This window comes from Pelodiscus sinensis, chromosome 3 (assembly GCF_052426305.1).
Source record: "Pelodiscus sinensis isolate ZL-2025 chromosome 3, ASM5242630v1, whole genome shotgun sequence".
Taxonomy (NCBI): domain Eukaryota; kingdom Metazoa; phylum Chordata; order Testudines; family Trionychidae; genus Pelodiscus; species Pelodiscus sinensis.
The window spans coordinates 83,855,381-83,871,258 of record NC_143054.1 but is presented as its reverse complement, the minus strand read 5'-3'; the positions used below and the strand labels follow the sequence as shown (position 1 = coordinate 83,871,258).

At 41.7% G+C, this 15,878-nt stretch overlaps 1 protein-coding gene across 4 annotated transcripts in view; it reads left to right on the top strand.

Moving 5' to 3' along the window:
• Positions 1–2,981: 2,981 nt before the first annotated feature.
• Positions 2,982–15,878, top strand: part of HS3ST5 (heparan sulfate-glucosamine 3-sulfotransferase 5) — a 251,409-nt gene continuing 238,512 nt past the window's right edge. For 2 of the 4 annotated variants that reach the window (XM_075924006.2, XM_075924005.2), the window contains exon 1: positions 2,982–3,410. The gene's annotated coding sequence lies outside the window, so the exon portion shown is untranslated. The other 2 variants (XM_025184750.3, XM_075924002.2) reach the window with 1 other exon arrangement.

Below are 15,878 nucleotides of genomic sequence, written 5' to 3'. Positions count from 1 at the left end.
TCTGCAGTCAGAAAGGACTACAGATATCTCCACTGAGAAGGATGGCATTTGCCCTTTAGAATACAGATCTTTCAAGATGGATAATTGAGTCAATGATAGCCATGTCTGAATGGAGACATGACTGTTCTCAACTGACTGTTCACACAAAACAAACAAACCAAAACTAAAGCAGGAAGTTTATATTATTTCCATATTTGCTTTTAAAATGACTGACTTTGTAAGACACGACTTCCTTTATCCAATCAATGATTTTCCTTACATCCAGACACCAATTTGTTACTGTTGTGTTGAGTGCTGCACCTCTAATACTGATTATTATTATTTATTCAGGGGGGATGTCTTTGAACTATATGGATAATATTCTCTGTGTGTGCAATATAATAGATATGGAATAAAAAAAGGTAGTGAGGAAAAATAGATCTAACATATTCTATTTGAATATTTTAATTAGCAAAACATTTTCTAGCACATATAAACAGAATTAAAATTAAAACTGATAGATAACAAATGTATGTTTTTGTGCTGAATATTAAATTAATTAAGAGGTTTGATTCAAAGTATGAATTTTTCATACATAGTTATTCACCTTTGTAGAATATAATACCATACTGGACAAGCTGTATTTTTTTTATCCTGAGCAAACTAATAGCACCATTTGTTTATAAAATAGACTGTATTCCTTCCTTATTTCTTTTATTAAGAGAAGCTTTTTATAATATGTTATGCGTGGATTTTAGTACAAAGAAAATGATTTGTCATTAAAATATAAGAATTTGATTGTGTGCTGCTATTGTTGCCTGCCAACAATGAGCTAAAGAGATTAATGGATCATAGATTTGGCAAACAGCCATATTTCCTCCTGCTCAATACATTTAACAACATAATTTTGGTTAACTTTTATCATTGTAGGAGTTGTGGGTAAACAGAAGGTAGATTTTATACAATTTTTTTTCAGAACCCATACAGCATTTTCACTCGTTCATGTTAAACATGGAGTGCCATAGTTTGATGGGTGAGAAATGGCAAAGAGCTTGCTTTTGATTCTCTTGTGCACAGGCACTTGTATAGTCTTACATGTGTGTAAAGTGGGTATAAATTAAAATAAATCTGAATGGTACAAGGCTCTTGCTATTTTTCATTTCTCATTCTTCATATTCTGGGACTCGTGTCATTTTTAATGACAAATACCAATGCACTGTAGAAGACTGGTAGCATTTTACGCCCACTTTGTACTGGTGCAAATCATTACACAAGTAAAGGTCCAAGAAGAATCAAGCCATAGGTTGATTTTTCTTTTGCTATTTGAGATATTTTGGGCCTAGTTCTTTCCTGTGAAGTGATTGGCTAACAGCCCACTTACCTGTGTATGGACCACTTTACACCTGAAACCAATGTTTCCCAATTTTATTTGGCCTCGGAACCCTTTTAAACTTGAAAGAATTTTGCATAACTCCTAATAACAGTCTTATATATGGAGCTGAAAAAGTAGACCACAAGTAAGTATTATTGTTATGTACTGTAGATTAATCTATCATAGTCAATTTATATTTGTCACAGCTACAGTTACCTGAGAGTACTGCCTGCGTACTCCCAGACCAGCAACTGGTTTGACAGCTGAAGCTTGGACTGTCCAACGTGGAGCTTGTATATTCGTATTCAGTCACACACGTGATCTGCGCTCCCTAAGAGTGAGTATGGGAATTTATGGTGGTATATAACAGGTGATCACATTACTGACTGACTGTGTGCAGTGCAGAGTAATGACATCATCGTCCCCACTCTCTGGCTAACCTGGCATTACACAAGGACACTTATCATGGCAAACACAAATGAAAATCGTTTTCAATAAAATTCATAAATGCTTAAATATTATTTTTACTATTAAAATGTTATTGTAATGGAATTTTCTCATGGAACCCTTATTTTCACTTTCTGGAACACCATTTGGAAAATACTATCTGGAACTGTTTCATGAGACCACTTTGTAACTTCTCATTTGCAGTTTACCCTAGGTCTGCTCCCTTCACCTTCCTGCAATGACTAAAATGAAAAGCTATACATTCAGAAATACATGTATTTTTTAAACAACAGTTCAATCTGAAACTTGTATTCAAAAGCCAAACCCCTTCCCATTCTCCAGGGTGGGACACCTTTCGCACAGGTCTTCTGGAAAAAACTCGTTAGACAAGAGTATTGCTGCCTCTCTCCAGCAGGGGATGTCCGCCGGGGAATACTGGTGAGGCTTAATAAGACAGGCAGCAGCAGTCGAGCTTAAGATGCAAATCATCACGGAAACAAGTTTGCAATGAGACGGTGGCTCTTTCCCCCCCTCTTCTGAGGATGAGGGTATCTAGTTTTTTAATCATTCCCTTAGACTGGGGACATGTTTGAATGTGGCTGTCAGTAAATCAGGGTGAGGCACCTAACTCCTGAGCCGATCGTTCTGCTTCGGGAGAAGGTGAACTGAGAGCGGGAGAGGGGGACTGTGCAGCGGGCATTAAATCAGGCATTGCAACGCTTCCGCGGCGCTGCTGCTGCTTTCTTACTCCGCAGTGGAAATCTCGGGCAACAGTTCAGAACACCCAGCAGCAGAGCCCCGCTCCTTCCCCGCCTGATGAGCCGCGCTCCCCTCCCGGCTCGGGGATGCCTGCACCTTTCCCCCAGGGACAAGTGCGTGGCTGAGGCAGGCCGGGGCCCCGTGAAGCAGCCGCTGGCCGCGGCGGAGGCCCGCTGCTTAGGCTGTGTGTGTGTCCGTGGGAGGCACCTGCCAGCTTCCCACTGACCTCCGAGGCTAGGGGGTCGGGGGAAGGGTGCGTGTGTGGGGGTGGCGTTTCAGGCGCAGAGATTCCGGCGCCCAGCTGGGCACCTCTACAGGCGGCAGCAGCTACTGTGCGCTGCGCTCCTCACGGGCGGGGGGCGCTCCGGGAGCGGGAGCGCCGCCGTGGCTCCCTAGCAGGCAGCCACCGAGGCGGGACCTCCTCTAACACTCCGGCTTCCCGCAGCAGCCGGGCAAGGCAGGGCAGCGGGGCTCTCCTGTGAACTGGGCAGCGCGAGTTTGTGTGGGAGAGACTTGGGGTGGGGAGGGCGGAGGGGAGGGGACAACGTGCATCTCCTGCTGCTGCTGCTGCTGCTCCCGGGCACGGGGACTGGCAGTGCAGGGACTGGGGCTGCTGCTGCTGCTGTGCCCGCGCCGCGGGAGCGCGCCCTGCTGCACCTGGCCCCAGCCTCTGTGGGATGTGCAGAAAACGCGCCCTGCTGAACTCCGCCACTTCCCTCCGTCTCCAGCCGTGCGTGTCCCTGCCTCCCGCAAGCCGCTCCGCTGGCCCCGGGAGTCCCCGCGCGGAGCTGAGCGCCGGCTGCCGAGCGGCGATTCCCGCCCCACTGCCCACGCCTGCTTGTCAGGATGCCCGGTAAGTGGCGGGGAGGACCGGGCAGGCTGCCTGGGCCACCCTCGGCAGGGCTAGCGACCGAGGAGGGGGAGAGGCGGAGGCTGGCGTGCTGCTGAGGTGAAGCTTTAGAGAAGGACTTTCAGCTGCTTGGCTGGGTCGCTCTGCCATTGCTCCGGGTAGTGGGTCTTGCTAAGGCTGCTGCGGTGGGGGGCCGTGCGTTGCTTTGGGCGCACTTCGGGGGCTCCGGGCATCGCTGTGGGCGTGCTGCCTGCCACACCGCTGTGAGTGCCGCGTGTGGGCTACGCTCTTCACTGCCGGGGTACAGCGGGCGGGCGGAGGGGGGGGGTGTCTGGGAGTTGGTCAGGTCACGGTGCATTTTGGAGGGGTTCTGTGCACTGGTCTGAGTGCAGTTCGGAGGGGGGTGCATTGCTGACGGCTCTGTGCACTGGTCTGAGTGCAGGTTTTGGGGCGCTCTGCATTGCTGAGAGCGCTGTGCATCGCTGAGTACAGTTTGGGGGGCTGCATTGCTGAAGTGTCTGCCTATTGCTCTGAGTAAGTTTTGGGGGCTGCATCGCTGAGGGCTGTGCGCATTGCTCTGGGTACCGTTGTATGGGGGGGGGGGGCTGCTGTGCCTCCGGGCACAGACGGGGGTGCTCGCGGTTCCGTGCTTTGCTGACGGGCTTCTGTGCCTTGCTCCGCGGGGTACCGCTCCTTCTGTGCCTGCCTGGGGATCAGGCTTGCGGCGGGCACGGGGTTCTGTGCGGCCGAGGGCGCGCTGGAGGTGCTGGAAGGAATTAGCTCGTCGCGGCCTGTCAGGCGCTTGTTTTTTATGTGTTACTGGGCGAGTGACCCCTAGTTAGCGATGATGCCATTCGGGGCTGTGGAAGGGGAGTGAGAGGATCTGTTCTCCAGCCTGTGCGGGGAGAGGCTCTGTTACTGGGGTAGGCAGCATGACTCCTCCCCGTAGCCTGGGTCCCAGTTGGGTCACTCCCATGGCGGGCAACTCAGCCCTTACTCAAGGTAGGCACCGATGGATCTTATCAACTCCTATCTCCTCTTCCTGCCAGCCCAACTCTCTTCATCGTGTGCTTCACAGGGCTTTCTGGCTCTAAAGTATTGCTCCCCTATGAAGAGGTTTAATATTTGCAAAATGGTTGCTATCAAATTAGTGCATGGCTCTGCATTTAGCAGGGGGATCTGTGCCCTGTGAGTCCTCCCTCACTGCTACTACCCCTGGCTGTCAGATGTCAGGCTCTCTAGAGCAAGGGGGCTGTTTGCTTGTTCTTTCCCAGATATCAGGCAAAATACTGGGACCCAGAGAAAGCTGGTGATTGCTGGATCCACTTTTACATGGATTTTTTGCTATCTAGTTTCAATGGTTCTCCCGGTTTTAGAAGCAGGACTCTGCCAAGGATTTCTTGGTTTATTTGAAATGCTAGGTCTGAATCTGTTCCCATTGAAGTCAATGGCAAACCTTCCATTGACTTCACTAAAAGAAGGGCAGGGCTCAGACTGGATACAGTTCAAAGGGAAAGGACAAGAAAGAGGGCTGAAAGAGGAGGTACAGTTGCAGCGATTAGTGAAAGAAGTTCATTTTAAGAAAATAACAAAGATTATCTCTGTTACTAAAGAGATTTTTAGCTGCATTGTGTCAGAATTATCTTGTAGATTTCCGCTTTGAAATAGCAAAGAAAAAACTAAATAATTGTCTTCAAATGTTTGCTATCAAAAGGAAGACTTTTATATACCTCCTTATACACAGATCTCCACACAATATCCAGGGAGCCAGATTGTTGTTTTTTTCCCCCTGGTGCTCTACTTCTCCTTCCCCTCTCCACCCTCCTCACTATAAAGTTGTTAACCAGAGCGGAGGAGGTATTTCAAAGCCCACTGGGGTCACTGCAGAGGTTCTCATTGACTTCAGTCGCCTATGAATCAGAGCCTAAGAGTAAGCCATGGGATCAGAAGGTTAACACGACAAATATAATATAATCCATAAGAAAAGGTGTTGCATAGGCATCTAACTCTTTTAATGGGGTCACCAGGGATGGCTTAGACTTTCTAGGGCCAGTGCCAGAACCACATTATCTGGACCTGAAGCCCAAAGGTTTTAGCTCTGGGTGGCAAGGCTCAGGTTACAGGCCCCTGCCTGGGGCTGAAGCCCTTGCACTTTGGCTGTACATCTCTTCCTCACCTGTACCCAGGGTGGCAGGAATCAGGTGGGCTCAGATTTTGGTCTGTCCTCTTGGGGTCACATGATTTTTGTGTTGTCAGAAGGGGGTGCCGTTCAATAAAGTTTCAGAACTCCTGTAACTTATGAACAAGTCCCCTTTCTCCTTATGGGAAAAACAGTATAATTTTATAATGGTAATTTTTTTATTATTCCGTTTTAAGAACTCTTGCACCACAAATACACAAACAGGTATGCATCCTAATAATTCAAATGAACATCTTTGTATAGAATTTAAAATACAGTTTGTGCAAAAATTAGTAAATGGAAGTTGTAGTTCATAGAAAGTTGTCCGCGTAGTGGGGTATCAGGTTAGAAGCAATTTGATAAAGTTATGAGAACCCAAATCATTGAGCTGTTTAAGGAAAAAAAAGTCTCATTTTCACAACCTGACCACATTTTAGTTCTTTCCACCTATTCTAAAAGGATAGACTGTTACTTGTGCTTTGTGGGTATATTTCTCAATTCCCAGTCCAGAAAAAATAATTTGTGCAAGTGCTAAAAATATTAAACATATTTACTTTTTTATAAAATGTTAAAAGAACCTCAAAACACTTAATGCTCTTATAAAAATATGTAACAACTGTCAGGGTTGTGCCAGCAATCCAAGTTGCCAACACATATTTAATTATTAGAAATAGGATGCTTCATAGCAAAGAAAAACCTTTCTGTATTATGTTCTTATAGTTACACTTTTAATAAAAAAAAGTCACATTACTATATCCTATATAAACAAGTTCAAGGAACTGGATCTAGCAGTCAGCTTGCTCTCTATACTTCCAGCAGAATTGCTACTAAATTGAATATGTCCATGATATTTATTTATGGATAGATGTTCCTATTAGATCTAGCGGTGGTGAGGAGGGGGAAAACCAAGGCTTTAAAATGTTTTTCTTTTCATCACTTTATTGCAACCTTCATATTAAGGGGCAGACTGCAATTTCAATCCCTAACTTTACTGTAACATTTTGACTTTTTTTTAAATGGAGGTACTACATAGTTGGGACTCAGTTAGACAGCTTTTTTTGAAGTTTTTCTTGCCTTATCTAATAAGTTATTGACACATTCATCTTAATAAATTATTTTTACTATTTTACTTTTCATTTAAAATATGGAGTGAGTATTTCTCAATATAAAAAACTTGGGCCTTTATTTGGTCAAAGCTGCTAAGCAACTGCTGGTTCTGCTGATTTCACGTGGAGTTGTAGATATTCTGTGACTCTGAAAACAAGGACATTTATTTACATACATTTTAGCATAAGAGCTATGAGCCAATACAGTATTATGCAGTTTTACAGATTTTCTACCAATAATGACCATTCACATATACATTAAGAAACACAAGTGATTGAAACATTTGGTGTGTATGGTTTCTGAATTAGAAAGTTAGTGAGTATTCATTGTTGATATTTTAAGCTTATCTATAAATGAAATGTGTGTGGGGATAGGTGGAGGGAATGGCAAATGGAACCTGCATTTGAACCTCCTTTATTCGCTTTTAACCTTCTTGTCAATAAATTAATCTGCTAAGGAAAAGGTGTTACTTGATCCAGATATTGCTCTTGTCTAAATTTTTCATTTAGGCTATAGAAAATTTACCATAATATTTATAAAGTTTTGTAATCTTCCAATGAATTTCTCAAACAAATGATACTGACAGATTACTGGGCTTTTATAATTAAACAATGAATATTCATATAGGATCCCAACAAATAGACCCTGCCCATCAACTATCTGCTGACTTCTTGTCATATTTATACATTTTAAAAATTGTGTATGGTGTCATATTGTAGTCTGTAGAGCAAACTCTTAGAAAAATGACTTAAGAGCTATATTATTCTAACCCTTCAAATTAAGAACAAAAACATCCATAGTAGCTAAAATCCATCATAATATTGTATTTAGGTTATGCATTCTACATATGGAATATGACATGTAAACCAGATGGTATGTAAAATTATGCATAACATGGTAGGAGGCCCACAATACCTAAATACAATGCAACAGAACAAGGAAGAACTGTCATATGTAACTTAATGTTTCTTAGTGGCTTGTGTGTACTGGCTTAATACTTATTACTGGATTAAATGTATTTCTTGAGCTTTATTTTCCTTTGTCTTCTCTAGAAAACTCTTGATCAAAGCAATTTCTCTTAGAAAAACATGAGTTTACTACATACTAGACTCTAGTGGCTAATTATATGGAAACAGACATTGAGGGAAACATTGTTATCTCAACTTTTGGTCCCATATATGAACTATGTAAAGGCAAGTTTCTTTAAAATCCAAAATTAATAGAAACACTGTTGTGTATTTAAAAAAAACAATTTTTAAACCAAATACACTGTTCCTGCAATATTGCAAACTAGATAGTGTTTACAGTATTTGGAATTTTATTACTCATCAATTCTGTTTACCTAACTAACTAGTTGGCAATGCATGACTTTGATGAAGTCATTTTGATCTGTGTAAATACTGTGCTACTACCAAAATCTACTGTCCTTATTGAGGCTATGTATAGACTGCAGGCTTCTTTCGGAAGAAGCTTTTCTGAAAGAGATCTTCCAAAAAAAGTCTTCGGAAAGAGAGTGTCTACAGCAAAAGTGCATCAAAAAAGCGATCTGCTTTTTCAAAAGATAGCATCCTCACTGAATGGACACTATCTCATATGTAAGTTGTGATTAGTATCAATGGAGTGGCCACCAGGGCACCTGTGCTTTTTTCTCTTTCCTCTTTCGAAAGAACTCCCTCTTCCCCTGTCCACACACACAACTTTTTCCAAAAGAGCTCTTTCAGAAAAAGGCTTCTTCCTCATAGAAAGAGGTTTACCAATGTCAGAAAAACCTGTGTTCTTTCGATTTATTTTCGAAAGAACGGAATTGTAGTGTGGATGTAAGTGAAGTCATAAAGATGCAGGATTCAGCCCTGAATTGAGAGTTTGTAACTATGCTTAATAGTGCTTGCTTTAAAACCAAATAAAATTGTTATAGAAGGACTCGTGTTCAGAAACTCACTAGCCTATACATATTTTAAACATGTATTTAAGTCCCATTAAAGTCACTAAGACTTTAGGCATGTTCTTAAAAACTTTGCTAGATAGGGATGCTTTCTTGAATCAGGGCCACAAATGTTGACAGTATGGGGTATAGTGTGTAATAACTCCTTAACAAATTTTATTCACCTTTTTGGGGGGGGGGAGCAGCTTACTCAAAAATCAACTTTTTTTGTTGTAAACTACAACAAAGGTTCAAATGCATTTTAATTACATAAAATCATGCAATGATTTTTCAGAATGGAGCTATCTTATGCTCAGACCAAAGTGAACTTTCAAAGATGAAGTATGAACGAACAAATTTTATAATTAAGGTGCCACCACATGAACTCTAGAAATACTAGAAGAAACCAATATAATATAATGCAAAACAATCTTGTCTACAGTTTATATGCTTCTGCTATTGTTGAATTGGTGAATCAAAGGAAAGTTGCCACATTTAAACAATTTTAAAATCCAGAAAACCCTTTTAAGACATTTTGAAGTGACACAGTATGCTTCACATTGCCAAAACTGATAATAAGTTTAGCTCTCTGGTACCTGTGGTCTTGCAGTATCTTGTTGCTAGCAACAGATGCTTCTTGAGAAGATCTAACTTTTCGTGCAGAGGAATTAAGATAACACATCTGGTGTGGTATGATATATAACAGTTCTGTCCAATCCATTTCTTTTCTGCATATCAAGTGTGTTTATTCAATTTGTTGTTATAGTATCTTCTTTTATAATGTCTTGAATAATCTTGACGGTATGGTATTTGTTGGAGTCTCCACAGGACTTTCATAAATAAAGCTACTTGTTTGCATTATAGTAGAAACATTTGGAGCATGCCAAGGGATAGTTGGATATTACATTTAGGCAAACTTGTTTTAAAAATACAACTAAATACCAGAAATCATAGAATCATGAAAGATTAGGGTTGAAAGAGACCTGAAGAGGTCATGTAGTCCAACCCTCTGCTCAAAACAGGATCAACCCCAGCAAGTGGTTGGTAAAAGGTCTTTATGTCTCAATTTATACAGAGAAGAGATATAGTCTTGTTTTAAAAAGACACAAAGGCAATGCTTGTAATAACTAGTCGTTTAATCCTGCATAGAATTAACTGGGACATGAGTTGAAGAATAGAAATTTGTCCTCCAGTGCAGGTACTTAAACTTGCTTAACAGGAATCATAGAATCATAGGACTGGAAGGGACCTCGAGAGGTCATCGAGTCCAGCCCCCCGCCCTCAAGGCAGGACCAAGCTCCGTCTACACCATCCCTGACAGATGTCTATCTAAGCTGTTCTTAAATATCTCCAGAGATATTTAAGAATACCTCCCTTGGCAATTTATTCCAATATTTGACCACCCTGACAGTTAGGAATTTTTTCCTAATGTCCAATCTAAACCTCCCCTGCTGCACTTTAAGCCCATTACTCCTTGTCCTGTAGGTATGTAAGCTGCCTTCACAAGCTGGACTTAGTGTATGTTCACAATGTTTCCTGCTCCACTACTACAAATATACATTTAAATATACATTTAAAAGTGACATGTCTCAGGAGTACAATGGGCTTGTATTAATGGAAATAACCTTGCACAGCATCCTAGGCCTTGTGCAAATGGGCAGTTTTTTAATCTTACGGCTATTACATTATACATTAGCTCTGAACACAGATACCACATAATTTGTTTAAATGAGCAAACCCAAATACTTTGCCAGTATTTTTCTAATTGAGACAGATGCTGTTTTCATAGAAGTTTACTTAATGGAATAACAAGAGACAGTTGAACAGGTCTCTTTGGTCTACTCTCCTACTCCTGCTTCTGAGAACTAAATTTCCAACAGATCTTGAATTGACAGATGCAGAAGAAACAAGCAGAAATGTATAAAAATGCACTTTTTTGTCAAACAGAGGTGAAATGTATGGTCTTGGGCCTTGATGGTATTATTCACATGTGCAGAATTATGCATTTGCTTAAGTCTTTTTAGGATCAGGATAAAATTTTGCAGAAATCTTATCACTTTGTTGGATAGATAATGCTTTCTGACAATGCACCACTTTTTTTTTCTTTGCAATTCACAAAACACTAGACCAATAAACTGATTTGTGTTGTGTCTGTATTTATTTAACAATAAGATCTAGTCTGTGGCTATATCTTACTGCTGTTTGGTTCCTGCACTACAGCTATGATCCTGTCTTTCTTCTCCATCTACACAGTTAAGACTCTCTTCCTGTGTCTCAATTACTGCAACTTCTTATTCTTTGGTGCTGACAAATCCCATCTTGTCCCACTGAATCCATTCAAAAAACTGCTGAAAGCATCCTATTTATTAGATGACCAGTTGAGCTGTGTCACTCCTCTCTTTGTGTCCCTCCATCATCTTCCTTCTGCCATTGAATCAAACTCCTTGTCTTCACTTTCACAGATTATCCTCATCCTATCAACTTTAAAATATTATTGACATGACACCTCTCAGCTCTGTTTTGTCACAATTGTGCCAGACTTCATGCTTACAGTATTTGATAATTTTTCAAACAAGTATTGATGATTTTGCATGGGAGGAGTGCTCCATAACCATGTGCAAGACACCTCCTTCACTCTTCTTAAAATTTTCCTCTATGATGACTATAAAATCCTGACAATGGCTAGATGGTTGCTTTTCTCTGATCCCTGCCTGGTACCATGACAAGTGTGATTTCATTGTTTTCTGGTGCTTCCTGAATCTGTTTGTTCTATCCAACAGGTGTCTCTGGTTCTATACATAGATTGTGAGCTCTTTCAGGCAGAAACAATTTATGTGTTTGTACAGCACAATGGGACTCTGGTCCACGATTAACACCTCCACCCAATACTAATAATAACAACATTTAATGTGCTTGACATGCCACAGTGCAATCTAGAATAGAGAGAGAAATGCAAGATACACTGGGGGAGATAGGAAATTTTATTTATTTATTTATTTATTTATGATCTAATTATAGTGTAGACCCCACAGAAGTGATGGTGAAATTCTAGCCACCCTGATGTCAATGGGAATTTAGCCATTAGCATCCATGGTGCCAAGATTTCATACCTCCTCATTTAGGAAGAATATAGAGGAGGAGAAGATGGAGAAGAAAAGATTGGTGACCTAGCAAACTCAGCTATGGAGGTGGATCTTTGGTTCGGGGATAGTATTGGGAAATGTCTGAAGGAAGAAGTCGGAGAAAGAAACAAGGGGGATGTTGCTGCCGGCAACATTAGTAGACCAAGAGGGTGAGTAGAAGGTGAAATATAGTTTCAAAAGTAAAGTGAGTGATGAGACACCAGTACTGCTATTCAAAGAGCATTTGACATTGACTGCCAAGGAAGGTAATTTTGTCTGTGACATTGGATTAGCAGAAAAGGGGTCTTGGGGAAAGATTTGGGATAAGGATTTTGGGAAGGTCTGAAGTTAAAATAATTGAGACTCCAAGATTCTTGGGGTAAGAGTTCTTGCTGCCAGGATAAAAGAAGGCTTCTTTAGGGGAAGGAGAATATTTGGTTTATAATTTTGCTTTTTTAATCAACTGCAAATGAAAAACAGGAGTCAAAGATGATTCTGAGACGGTAAACCTGAGGGATGCAGAATATTAAATGAATCTGATGCTCTCTTACAAACAAATGAACTACCTAATACTGATGTTAATGCATAGGATACAGAGAAAGCTGTATCCAAAGGCAAATGAATATCATTTGTCTTGCTCTGTCTTTCAGAACAGCTAAGATGGCAATTAGGAGCTTTGCTATTACAGTATAAACTAGTAAAAACTTCTAACTGTATAAAAATGAGAATAATCAGGATGAAATAAGTGTAACTGAGATCAACTGTACCATACAAAAGTTATCTAAAATGTTTTTACTGCTAAGGAAATAACAAATCTGATGCATTGCTGGAATGAATGCTTAAAAAGAAAAGTCAGAAGGGATAGTTTAAAGTAGTGGTCACCAACCGGTAGATCTTGGAGCCTCTGACAGGTGATCCTGACTAGTTTGGCCAGAAAGCTTTCAAGTGTTGGCACTTCAGTTGCCCCTCCACCCACTGTCATACTGCTCTTGCTCTTTGCCTTCGAGCTGACCCTCTAGGAACCTTCTGGTTGCTGTGTAGTGTGTGGGAGACAGAAGAGAGATGGCGCTTATGTCAGGGTGCCCCTCCCTCACATATGTACCCTCTCTCCATGCAGAGAGAGGGGGATGGAGGGAGTTTGGCAATGCAAATCTGTCACTCTCACACACTGTGTGTCTGTCTGTCATTCTCACAAACACACACTGTCCTTCTCTCTCATCTTCCGATCCAACACACATGTGGGGGATTGCTGTTACTACTTTTACTGCTTGCAAAGTGTGTTATTTTTGGTTTTTGACAGGTCTGTGCATTTCATCATTTTCATTTCTCTCTTATGCTTAAATTTAATTATTTGAGTAGTGAGTTCTAAAATGCCTGACCTGTTGGGTCTGGAGTAATTATCCCTATGGTAATTACTGCTCCTGGAAGTGGGTGGCATGTCCCTTCAGCCCCTGAGAGAGGCAGAGCAAGGGGTCTCCACATGCTGTCCTTTCCTGCAGAAACCACTCCTGCAGCTCCCATTGATCAGTAAAGGGGAACCATGGTCAGTAGAAGCTGTGGGCCCAGTGCCTGTAGATGAGGGGTAGCACATAGTGCCATGGAGTTATTGCTATACATGCCAGTTGCTTTCAGGAGTGGTGCAGGGCCAGGGTAGGAGTAAACCTGTCTTAACCCCACTGCTTTACCACGCAGAAGCTGTCCCAGTTAAACGGGGCCAAGCCAGAGCCTGCATCCTAAACCCTTGTCCCAGCCCTGAACCTCGTCCTGCACCCAACCTCCTGGCCCAGACATAAGTTCTGCTGCACCAAAACTCCTTCCCAGAGCTTGCACCCTGAAACCCCTCCTGGATCCCAATCCCCTGTCTTGGGCTAAGCCCAGAGCCCCTCCCTCACTCCAAACTCCTTGGCCCATGACCAGAGCCTGCACCCTAGTCCTCTACCCGAGCCTGGTGAAAGTGAGTGAGGATGGGGAAGGAGAGGGGATGGAGTGAGCAGGGTGAGGCCTCAGGGAAAGGGTGGAGCAGGGGTAGGGACTCAAAGAAGGGGCAGGAAGGAAGCAGGGCAAGGGTATTTGGATTTGAGGTAACTCTTACATTGCGCTTACATTGAAAAAGTGATCTTGTGGCCACTGGTTTAGAGTATTAAAAATCTAGATGGACACTGATTCATACAGATTATATTTTAAAAATATTGATTGTATTAAAATCTAAAATGTTTTCTTCTTTGACCCCTTCTCACTTTCCTATTACTAGCAAAGATCTGCTGATTGTCAAACAGGAAAAACAGTGAAGAATAAAGGAAGATATGACAGCACAATTAAAAATTTAGTATAACTGTTTCCTGAAGGTAAAACAAAACAGCAGGACCCAGAAGTTTTCCTGAAAAATGTTTTAAATCTATAGCCAGAAAATAGCTCCTGCATTGACAAACTGTATACTGACAAAAGTCGGAGGGAGGGGGGACTCTTTACTTCATTGTTTGCGTCAAATATTGTATTGTATCTTGAAGAAGAGAAGCCTGAAGATTGTTTTGTCAGCAAGAAATGAATGCCATTATCACATACTGACTTTAAAATCCTGGACAAATCTTGCCAGTAAGGATCAGCAACCTTATATCTTATACCAGGAGTGGGGAACCTTTTTTGGTTTGGGGGCCACTGATACACAGAAAAATCAGTCAGGGACTGCACACAAGTGAGAAGCAAGCAAACAAACAAACAAAACCAGACCAATCTCACTGATGTGGCCCCCGACTAAGAAGGAAAAAGACACTCCCAACATTCCCCTCTCACACCAGAGCCCGGGGGGAGCAGACTAGTAGATTTTGTGTGCTCCAACCCCACAGATGAGCACCGGGGGCTGTAGCACCAGCGCAAGCTCCCCAGTGTTGAGGGGGAGCCCTGAGCACTCGGGGCTGGATTCAGGCAAGCTGGGGGCTGCATCCAGCTCCTGGGCCTTGGGTTCCCTACCCTTGTCTTATACCTAAACACCAGGGGCCTGATCCAAATATTAGTGAAACCAGTGAAAAAAGTCCCACTGAGTTTGTCAGGTGCCAGATGCAGGGATAGTATCCACAGAGCACTAGGAGTGAGCTGTTTTATGCAATCATCTAATAAACTGAATCTAATATAATTTCTTGATCATAGAATCATAGACTCATAGAATCATATAACTGGGAGGAACCACGAGAGGTCATCAAGTCCAGTCCCCTGCATTCAAAGTAGGACCAAGCATCATCCCGGACAGGTATTTGTCTAACCCGATGTTAATAATTTCCAATGCATGACCTCCCTATGCAATTTATTCCAGTGCTTAACAACCATGACAGGAAGTTTCCCCTAATTTCCAACTTAAACCTCCTTTGCTATAATTTGAGCCCATTGCTTCTTATCCTATCATCTGAGATGATGTTGAAAAGGCAGTTGACTGGATCGAGTGAAGTATTTTTTTGGCATGCTGTCAGAAATGGAATTTACTGGGAATTTAATTTTAGCTGAATCATTGCCATGTATTCTCATCTATATGATGCCAGGTAGTTATTAAGCATGATATAAGCTGGGGTGGTAAACATTTTCTACCACTTAATTTCATATTAGTGCCTGTAGCAAAAGGATTGATATCAAGTGTAAAATTGTTTGTAATTGATACTCTATATTTCCATCAATACAGACAACAAACATGCTTTTATTTATATTGTAAGCAGAAGTGTCCATTACAGAATTATGATGGAAAATCTAATTTCAAAGCAAATATTAAAATATTTGCTGTTATGAACATTTCAAATTATTATGAAAGAAAATCAAAGTGGGTTTCAACTATTTTAGAGTTTACCCATAAGCAGAAGAGACTTTGGAAGAAATCCTGCCTAATTTAAGTCAGTGTCAAAACTCCCATTGAATTTAGTGAGCTGAGGAGTTAACCTTTTGTTTATGCCAGATAACTGTTGTACATAGCAGATGATGTCAGTAGCCTACATTTAAAAACTCTTAATTAGGCTGCTTTTTCTCCAAGGGAGAAATTCACTTGACTGGTATAAAGTGCTATTGTCTAAGTTCCATGTGGGTGGAGTGAGGAGTGGTTGAGCAGATGAATTCTACTGTATCTCCAAACCTGGATCCTAATGTGGGGCTACTGTTTAAACCCA